Genomic DNA, 11954 nt, shown 5'->3' with positions numbered 1-11954 from the left:
AAGTATCTCATTAGGTATTTTAACAATGAGTTATATACATAAAATTGAGTTTATTGAATTAAGAAACTCGAAATGATATATATAACGATTATCGTTATAACAACGTCTTACTAAATACATATGAATCATATTAAGATATTGATACACTATGTTTAATCTTGAAAAATGATAAGTAAACATGTCATTAAGTGTATTAACAATGAATTACATATATAAAAACAAGACTACTAACTTAATGATTTCGAAACGAGACATATATGTAACGATTATCGTTGTAACAACATTTAACTGTATATATATCATACTAAGTTATATTAATATATCATAATATCATGATAATGTAATAATTTAACATCTCTTTAGATATAATATACAATGGGTTAACAACATTTAATAAGATCGTTAACCTAAACGTTTCAAAACAACATTTACATCTAACGACTAACGATGACTTAACGACTTAGTTAAAATGTATATACATGTAGTGTTTTAATATGTATTCATACACTTTTGAAAGACTTCAAGACACTTATGAAAATACTTCTACTTAACAAAAATTCTTACAATTACATCCTCGTTCAATTTCATCAACAATTCTACTCGTATGCACCCGTATTCGTACTCGTACAATACACAGCTTTTAGACGTATGTACTATTGGTATATACACTCCAATGATCAGCTCTTAGCAACCCATGTGAGTCACTTAACAGATGTGAGAACCATCATTTGGCAACTAGCATGAAATATCTCATAAAATTACAAAAATATTAGCAATCATTCATGACTTATTTACATGTAAACAAAATTACACATCCTTTATATCTAATCCATATACCAACGACCAAAAACATCTACGAACACTTTCATTCTTCAATTTTCTTCATCTAATTGATCTCTCTCAAGTTCTATCTTCAAGTTCTAAGTGTTCTTCATAAATTCTATAAGTTCTAGTTTCATAAAATCAAGAATACTTCCAAGTTTTCTAGCTTACTTCCAATCTTGTAAAGTGATCTTCCAACCTCAAGAAATCTTTCTTATTTAAAGTAAGATATCTTTCTAATACAAAAACTTTCAATCCATCCAAGGATCCTTTGAAGCTAGATCCATTTGTCTCTTTTCCAGTAGGTTTATCCACAAAACTTGAGGTTCGTGAATCGACCAGTGGCCAAGTCTTACTTCCCGACGAAGTAAAAATCTGTCAAAGTGAGTTATAGTCCCACTTTTAAAATCTAATATTTTGGGATGAGAATACATGCAGTTTTATAAATGTTTTACGAAATAGACACAAGTAAATGAAACTACATTATATGGGTGAATGATCGAAGCCGAATATGCCCCTTTTTAGCTTGGTAACCTAAGAATTAGTAAACCGATCTACTAATTGACGCGAATCCTAAAGATAGATCTATTGGGCCTAATGAACCCCATCCAAAGTACCGGATGCTTTAGTACTTCGAATTCATTTTTATCATGTCCGAAGGATTTCCCGGATTGATAGGGGATATTCTTATATGCATCTTGTTAATGTCGGTTACCAGGTATTCACTATATTAATGATTTTTATCTCTATGTATGGGATGTGTATTGAAATATGAAATCTTTTAGCCTATTATGTATGGGATTTTTATTTTTGATGTAATATATTCTTATTGTAAACCATTATGTAATGGTCGTGTGTAAACGGTATATTTCAGATTATCATTATTTGATAATCTACGTAATGCTTTTTAAACCTTTATAGATAAAATAAAGGTTATGGTTGTATTAAAAATGAATGCAGTCTTTGAAAAACGTCTCATATAGAGGTCAAAACCTCGCGACGAAATCAATTAATATGGAACGTTTATAATCAATATGAATGGGACATTTCACTTGTGTATAGGTCCAATTGGCATGGTTGTGCGTTTTGGTTGGCCACCTTTGGCTACGTGCACACTTTGTGTGTATGTTATCACATATACTTGTGATGTGGATTATATAACCCCAATGGCAAAGGGTTGACATTGTGTTGTAGATTAGAATACCCCGATTGATGTGGGTTGTGTTTGGAGAAGTGGATCACATGTGGATGTGGATTCACGGTGACGCGTGTAGTTCGGTCATCTTATTGAGGTAGTGATCTCGTTTGGTTTCAGATTCACTAAGGCTCGTGTAGTTCGGTCAACCTCGATGTTGTTGTGTGATTGAAGATAGTAGTCTCGTGTGGATGCGGATTTACTAAGGCTCGTGTAGTTCGGCCAATCTTCATTCGGTAATTGGTAATCGGTTTTGGTATTGGGTTAAGGGGTTAACCATAGACGTTTATATATTGTTTCATATATTGTTGTATTGTTGTGTTGTAGCTAACCCTCCGGGAGTAGCTTATTGGCGTTGTTCACATCGTCAGTGAACTTATATTTGTTGCTAATTTAGCTTGTTGCTTAGTGTTCGTACGGTATGCTTAGCTTAGCTTGCCTTTATGCTTGGATGCTCCGGTATGCGTTATTTGATTACTTGTGTGGCGTGTCCATTTTATGCATATATATATATATATATATATATATATATATATATATATATATATATATATATATATATATATATATATATATATATATATATATATATATATATATATATGTATGTAGTATGTTTTCACTCACCAAGCGTTAGCTTACCCTCTCGTTGTTTACCTTTTTAAAGATTTGCATGGAGGCAGTGGCTCGGGTAAGCGTGGGAACTAGTGGACTTGCGTAGTTTGCTTTAGAAGACGTGCTTTTGTATTTATTAGGATTGGGTATCGTATTCCCAATCACCATGCTCGGTTTTGTTGGAAATTAAAATAGTCAGGTCGTGTTTACCCGTTCGGATATTTAAACTAATGTAATAAATGTTTTAAAAGTTTATTTAACTTATCAATGGTGTTTAAGATGTTTTGGAAACATAATTGGGACCTAAATATTAATGCATTATAAAGAAAAAATTTTACGGGCCAGTTTAAATACGGGTTGGGTTGTTTCAAGTGGTATCAGAGTATGGTCTAAGGGATTTAGGTGACTTAAGATAGGTGCCTAGACTTAGACTTTTGTGTGTGCTTATTTGTTGCGGGACTTGTAGGTGAACGGGTCGGAATGGGTTATAGTTAGGTCCTTGTTTGTAGGTGGACTAACGTTTATTTTAACATGTGGATACTATTAATATATTATCGCGTTGTGTTTTGTTTATGTTGTGTTGTTTTATATCATCAAGCGAGGTGGTCATTGTACTAACGAGTTGATACGGCGTGTGTGCGTAATAAGGACTTGCAAACCTTATTACGGGTGCAAATCGTGTCTAACGAGTGATGTACGACGAGTGTTGACCAAGATGGGGTGGTGTTGTGCGTGTGGTTTTATACGTTCGTGGACTAATCGTTTTGCATTCTTTAGAATGAAGACACGAAACGAGATCGAGACGAATGACGTCGAGTTTAACACTAGAGTTGTGGCCGCCGTTGCGGAGCAGATGGGTGCTTTTCGAGAAGAAATGGATAGGAAGTATTCCGAATTTCGAAGTAGTAGTGAAATGGAGCGTTGTCTTAAGAGCTTCATGAAGACTAAACTCCCGATTTATGACAGGAAACCGGATCCTTTGGTTAGCACAACATGGATCTCGGATGTCGAAGGGTGTTTTCGTACTATTGAATGCCCTCCTGAGAAAAAGACAAGACTCACTACTAGTTTGTTGCTGGGTAGGGCGAAGGATTGGTTGGATGGTAAGATTGATCTTATCGGTGGTGAGCCATTTATGGCGTTATCGTGGGACGAGTTTAAGGAGGAATTCTTTGAGGAGTTCCGGACATCAGCTAATTTGTCGGAATTGCGTAGTGAGTTGCGAAATTTGCAATAGGGTTGTATGGATTTGAATACTCTCAAGATGACCTTTATGGCAAAGGCTCGTTTTTGCCCGGAGTATTTAGGGAATGATCGTTTGTTGATGGAGGATTTCTATCGAACTTTAAATGATGACTTAAAGAATAAAATTAGCCGGGGTTACGCGAAGTTGTTTGCGGAGTTATTCGCGGTGGCTAGGGGTTTTGAGTCGTATTCGCGATCAAAGATTGGTGAATCTTCAAGTGAGAGAAGGGTTGTTTCGTATGGTGCTCCAAGTAAGAGGACTAAGGGTCCAAGTGTGAGCATGGGTTGTACACAGACGAGTATATCAGATTCTAGTGCGTCTAGATATTACAATTGTGGCATGAGGGGTCACAAGTCTTGGGAAATTTGACCAGCTAGAGCGATCGGAGGATTGCAAGATTAAACTTAGTGTAATTGTGGTAAACTCTTCGTTCAAAATGTTTAAGGATAGGTTAAAATCCTTTTTATGCTCATGGATAGGGCAAGGTATTGTGAAGTGTATATCATGAGATACCTTTATCTCGATGATGTGGTTATGGAACGGAGTTCCAAGTGGGGGAGTTGTACTCTCGCACGAAGGTGTTCTAGTGTATTGATAATGGACGATGCTCGTATGGATTTGGAGCTAGCGTTGAGACCTACGTTGGTCGATTGTGATAAAAGTAAGATTTGGAATAAATTGTACTTATGGTTTTGAATTTAAATTATCATCGAGGTGGTAATGTGATGAATCTCATTTAGAGATAATGGACGTGTTTGATGAGCAAGTGAGATCCGTCGGTTAAGGGATGTGCGTGTCGAATTCTCTTCTAGAGAATTGTTGTGTTGTTCCTATGTGCGATATAGGTGGTTCTTGCTCGATTGTGATGGCATTGTGTACACGTACGTATGATGCGTGTGCCAGGATTTCCAAGTGAGTGGAATAATTATGCATGTACATATATAATGTATTTATTTGTGTAGCGTGGAATGTGGAATTGTTACGGTGTTTAAGACACCACATTCTATGTAACGAGTGGAATTGTCGCGGTGTTCAAGACACCACTCATTGTTTTGATTGACATGTGGAATCGTCGCGGTGTTCAAGACGCCACATTGTCATGGGAGTGGAATTGTTACGGTGTTTAAGACACCACTCATTGGTTTGATTGACATGTGGAATTGTCGCGGTGTTCAAGACACCACATTGTCATGGGGGTGAGTTAGTTGCGATGTTTAAGACATCACCCGAGGGATTAGTGATTACGCGGCGTATGTACACTAATGGATGTTATAAACTCTGATGGTCTTTAGCGAGTACCATTCCTGAGTTGAGATTTGGGTAGTGGATCACGTGTGGTTACGGATTCACGATGACACGTGTAGTTCGGTCATCTTATTGTGGAAGTGAGTCTCGTGTAGTTCGGATTCACAATGACTCGTGTGGATGCGATCATTATATTGAGTAAGTGAGTCTAGTGTAGTTCGAATTCACAATGACACGTGTGGATGCAGTCATTCTATTGGGATAGTGACTCTCTCGTAGTTCGGATTCACTAGGGCGCGTGTAGTTTGGCCAATCCTGATTGTTGTGCGGTGGAGGTAGTGAGTCACGTGTAGTTCGGATTCACTAAGGCGCGTGTAGTTTTCGGCCAGCATTCATGTTGTGTGATCTATTGGTTGTTTTATACGCCAATGATGGGGTCGAAAGGACCATGTTGTGTGATCTATTGGTTGTTTTATACGCCAATGGTGGGGTCGAGAGGACCATGTTGTGTGATCTATTGGTTGTTTTATACGCCAATGGTGGGGTCGTAAGGACCATGTTGTGTGATCTGTTGGTTGTTTTATACGCCGATGTTGGGGTCGTAAGGACCATTTTGGTGTGAATTGTGATGCAATAGTCGTATTTTGCTCACGTGGTTGCGGTAGTTGCGTATTAGACGTGTTTGCGCAATACAAGGGATGTTAAGTGGTTAGTATTATCCGTGAGATTTCTCTTTTATTCGGTCTTCATCGGTTAGATGGTTGGCTTTATTTTGGGACGTGTTTACCTTTAGCATTGTACTTGGTATGGTACGCTAACGGGTTGATATCTCGGTACGAGATTGGTTGAGTTTCCCGACGTGAGGGATTGAGCAAGTTTTAGTGCTCAGATTTCTGGACTTGATAAATCGCGAATGACGATTTAGTTGTTAAGGGTAACTCTATGAGAAGAATTGCCTAGAGGAGTTGGAAGGATACGTGGCGATTTCGCGTATTCTAAGTGATCGTTATAGACTTTGGATGATTTGTGTGTATTGTACATCTCGAAATGCGTGCAAGTATGTATTTAGTTAATGGATTAACCTTCGGGTTAATGAGTGATGTAGTGGAAGTCGGATTAGAACGATTGTTTGGGAACCATAGCGTGTAGGTTCGGATTGGTTAAGTAACTAGGATCACGAGGACGTGATCGAATCTAAGAGGGGGAGAGTTGTAACACCCCGTTTTCCCCGTATATGATTTACAGGTGTATCACGTATGTACGATAGGTGTATGAAGGATTTGAGACATGTTCGTACGTTAAAGTTCTTGTATGCGATAAGTGATCAGGCCACGACCAAGGTCGCGGCGCGACGAACCAAAGTATTTAGGATCAGGAGGCACGATAAGACAACCACCAGACCACGTTATATGTCGCGGCGCGACGATGAGGGCCGCGACGCGGCGTTCTGGGCAGACTGTGAAAGGACCCGTCCTAATCCATGTAGACGAATCCATTACATTTGGTTACATAGCGAGGTACTTGACCTCTATATGATACATTTTATAAACATTGCATTCGTTTTTAAAAGACAAACTTTTTTCACATCGAAAGTTGACGGCATGCATACCATTTCATAATATATCCAACTATGATTGACTTAATAATAATTTTGATGAACTCGACGACTTAAATGCAACGTCTTTTGAAATATGTCATGAATGACTCCAAGTAATATCTCTAATATGAGCAAATGCACAGGGGAAGATTTCTTTCAAACCTGAGAATAGACATGCTTTAAAGTGTCAACCAAAAGGTTGGTGAGTTCATTAGTTTATCATAATCGATCATTTTCATCATTTTAATAGACCACAAGATTTTCATTTTCATTTCTCATAAATATACGTCTCATGCATAGAGACAAAAATCATTCATATGGATTGAACACCTGGTAACCGACATTAACAAGATGCATATAATAATATCCCCATCATTCCGGGACTCCCTTCGGACATGATATAAATTTCGAAGTACTAAAGCATCTGGTACTTTAGATGGGGCTTGTTGGGCCCGATAGATCTATCTTTAGGATTCGCGTCAATTAGGGGTGCACTAATTCTCAAAATTAGTGATGTTCCCTAATTCTTAGATTACCAGGCAAAAAAGGGGCATATTCGGCTTCGATCATTCAACCATATAATGTAGTTTCGATTACTTGTGTCTATTTCGTAAAACATTTATAAAAGCGCATGTATTCTCAGTCCCAAAAATATATATTGCAAAAGCATTTAAAAAGGGAGCAAATGAAACTCACAATAATGTATTTTATAGTAAAAATACATATGACGACATTGAACAATGCAGGGTTTGCCTCGGATTCACGAACCTATATAATTTATATATTTATTTATACACATAATCAAAATCGAACAAATTTATTTATTATATCTTAATTTATATATTATATATTAATTTTTTATATATTCAAAATGATTAATATCTATATAGTTATATTAATATATTCATATTTATTTATATACATTATTGTTTAGTGCTATATTTAAAATTAATAGTTTGTTATATGTACGTATTTAAATAAATAATATTAGTAAGTTTGAGTTATACAATTATGTGAAATATTAATATAATTATGGTTTATGTAATAAGTATATTTTATGTACAAAATATTTATCTGTTTAAAAAGATAGTTTTTGATAATAATAATGATGTATTAATAATAATAATAATAACTCTATTATTAATAATAACAATAATTAGTAATTCACTTAAATTATAATTTTATACATAATTTTTAAATCCATACATTTATATGTACTCTTATAATCTTAATGATAATATCTTTAAAAATTTTTATTGTCATAATCATAATACTTTTAATATTAATGATATGGATATTACTAATAATAATAATAATACTGATAATTTTAAAGATAATATTAACAATAAGTTTTTAATAATTATAATACTAATAATAATAAGAATAATAATATTGATAGTAATAATAATATTAATAACAATAATAATAATAATAATAATAATAATAATAATAATAATAATAATAATAATAATAATAATAATAATAATAATAATAATAATAATAATATTAATAATAATAATTAATAATAATAATAATAATAGGATTAAAAATAAGAGTGTATACCCCTTTGATAGCTTTTTCCAAAAGAAATGCCCTGAACGGGACTCGAACCCGCGACCTCCCATTCACCAGACACACCCCTTAACCATCTAAGCTGTTTCATTTTTCTGTTTTAATTAATAACCGATATCTATATAATCCTTATATTCCTGCCTTCATCTTCTCCGACTTATAGTAACATAAAACGTGAATAAGGAATAGCTGCTAGATTCGCTTAATGGACCAAGCATAGTAACGGCCCAACATGTATTCCTAAGTCCATTTAAAACAAGGATGGTCCTAAACATTTTCGCAGCCCAATTAGAAGAGCTGGCTCAATCTCGGCCCAATTAACACATAAAAATTCACAACCCAATGTCCCCAACGAGAATCACGGTTCAAAAATTCTATAGGCCAAAAGTAAACCGATTGTGGTAGGGTTTTATTGTTAGGAAATTACGAAACAGAAGCGAGATAGAATTTGTAGGATTAAAGGGTTTGACAACAATATCATAATCATCTTAATCATCTTTATAATTATAACAGTCATCGAGCGGTTTCATCATCATCATCATCATCACAGTCAACATCATCATCGTCATTATCATTCACCGTCACCATTATTAACGTACATCTATCATCATCGTCCCACTATTCATCATCATCATTCTTATCTTTTAATCATCTCATCATATTCGATTTATTCAACAGGAAACTAGTCATCATCTTATCTTCTAGCCATCGAATATAGTATAATAATTTGTTTAATAAAAGGAATGGAGCCCAACAATAACTTTAACAGCTCATGCGTGTGTGTTTGATTTGATTTAAATTGAAGAAATTTGTGTACGTTAGAATTAGAATCCAAGGGATATGTCTCCATCGTGACCCCTCCACTCTTTATTTTATTTATAGAAAACAACTATCAACCACTTCATCATCATATCGGGTCATCATTCTTCTTTACTATTTTAACATTGATCATTATGTTTCTCTGTTAACGGAAAGAAAAGAAATAAACTTTTGATGGGTTGCAGCTAGATTAGAGTTAATGGTAGCAGCGGTAAAATAGCTATTAACAATGGATTTTTGGGTTTTGAACCGAGATGAAACAGAAAATCATAGCAGCAAGGTTAGTGTTTTCATGATTTTATGTTGGGGTTTTATCATTGGTGTGGATCTTCAATAGTGGTGGTGATTGGGTCAACTGATCAGTGGTGGTGGCGGTATGGAGGTGAAGTGATGGTAATAGTGTTTTTCTGAGCCCGAAACAACGAAGATAATAGTAGCAGTAGCTCGTGATTTATCATGGTTGGGTGATGGTGATCGTATGAAAATAGGAAACATGAATCATACCTAATAGCCGAGGTTAGTAGTAAGGTGGTTTAAATGGAGATTTGTTTCCTTGACTTCTTCATTTGATTGTTTAGAACGAGCATTGAATGATAGCAAGCAGAAACAACGGGTTCGAAGGGAATCGAGTGATGGTGGTGTGAACCGTTTAAGTATCACGATGATGTACAAGCAAGAACAATGGAGATGATCTCATGGTGGATTACGACCATAAACATAAAGATGGTGCAGGTGTGGTGAGGGTAATTGTTGAAGAAGATGGGTGGTGTGGTTATGGATGGTGGTTTAGTCCGACGGTAACAACAGCTACAAAACAATAGGTATATCTTTTAGTGACCCGAACTTTTCCATGATTATATATTAATTGAAAACTATATTTGCATGATTAAATGTTTCCAACATGTTAAGCAATCAAACTTGTTAAGACTTGATTATTTGAAATGAGTTTCATGTAGACAACTGACAATCCAAGTTGACCGGTAATTCACAAACGTTAAAACTTGTAAAAACGACATGACCATATATATATGGATATACATATAGTTAACATGAGATTATGATAAGTAAGTATCTCCGTAAGTATATTAACAATGAGTTAAATACATAAAAATGAGACTACTAAGTTAAGAAACTCGAAACTATATATATAACGATTATCGTTATTACAACGTCTTACTAAATACATATGTATCATATTAAGATATTATTACACTATATTTAACATGATAAAATAATAATTATATATATCATTAAGTATATTAACAATGAACTATATATGTAAAACAAGACTACTAACTTAAGAATTTTGAAACGAGGCATATATGTAACGATTATCGTTGTAATGACATTTTAATGTATATATCATATTAAGATATATTCATACATCATAATATCTTGATAATGTAATAACTTAACATCTCATTAGATATAATAAACAATGGATTAACAACATTAAATGAGATCGTTAACTTAAAGGTTTCAAAACAACACTTACATGTAACAACTAACGATGACTTAACGACTCAGTTAAAATGTATATACATGTAGTGTATTTAGATGTATTAGTACACTTTTGAAAGACTTCAAGACACTTATCAAAATACTTCTACTTAACAAAAATGTTTACAATTACATCCTCGTTAAGTTTCATCAACAATTCTACTCGTATGCACCCGTATTCGTACTCTTACAATACACAGCTTTTAGATGTATGTACTATTGGTATATACACTCCAATGATCAGCTCTTAGCAGCCCATGTGAGTCACTTAACACATGTGGGAACCATCATTTGGCAACTAGCATGAAATATCTCATAAAATTACAAAAACATTAGTAATCATTCATGACTTATTTACGTGTAAACAAAATTACACATCCTTTATATCTAATCCATATACCAACGACCAAAAACACCTACAAACACTTTCATTCTTCAATTTTCTTCATCTAATTGATCTCTCTCAAGTTCTATCTTCAAGTTCTAAGTGTTCTTCATAAATTCTATAAGTTCTAGTTTCATAAAATTAAGAATACTTCCAAGTTTGCTAGCTTACTTCCAATCTTGTAAAGTGTCACGACCTGGAAAATTTCGACTAATTTTAAACTAAACTCTCGATACGATATTCTATTTTCATCACGATAAGCAAAGTCTGTTAGGTTGAATCTCAAAATTTCTGAACTAGTTTCTTACAATCATTTAACTTAGATCATTCTGACGATTCACGAACCGTTATTTGTAACTAAAAGTGTGACGACCCGGAAATTTCCGACTAAATTTAAACTTTATCTTTATATTATTCTGACACAATAAGCAATGTTTGTTAAGTTAAATCTCAAGGATTTTAAACTATGTTTATACATTCATTTAAACCTCGACCAAATTCCTATGATTCACAAACCATTAAATGAACATATATGAATATGTATGTATATGTGTATATGTTATAAATTGAAAATGTCAACAAAGTATTTAAACGTATAATGCTTTATATGAACGTATTTGTTTCAATATGATTATTGACGAAATTAAAAAAAATATATTAAATGATTGAATTATCAGAAACATTGAATTATGATTACAAGTCTCTGTTGAGAGGTCCACTATGATTTGAGAAAATCTATTCATCTTACCGATATTCGGAATAATTTGTAAAGCTATTTATAAATAAAAATAAAAAGTGTCATTTACGAAAGTTAGACAAAAGCTAGTGGAGAATTGGTTTCCATAATATTCTATTAATCTATTTTTAAACGTACAAAAACGTTTTTAGTTTAAAAAGAACTTTATTATTAAAACGTATATAACTTTTATAAATATCTAGAATCACTTTTGACAACTCA

Source organism: Rutidosis leptorrhynchoides, chromosome 6 (assembly GCF_046630445.1).
Source record: "Rutidosis leptorrhynchoides isolate AG116_Rl617_1_P2 chromosome 6, CSIRO_AGI_Rlap_v1, whole genome shotgun sequence".
NCBI classification, from domain to species: domain Eukaryota; kingdom Viridiplantae; phylum Streptophyta; class Magnoliopsida; order Asterales; family Asteraceae; genus Rutidosis; species Rutidosis leptorrhynchoides.
The sequence above is the reverse complement of the archived record's forward strand: the minus strand, read 5'-3'. Positions refer to the sequence as shown.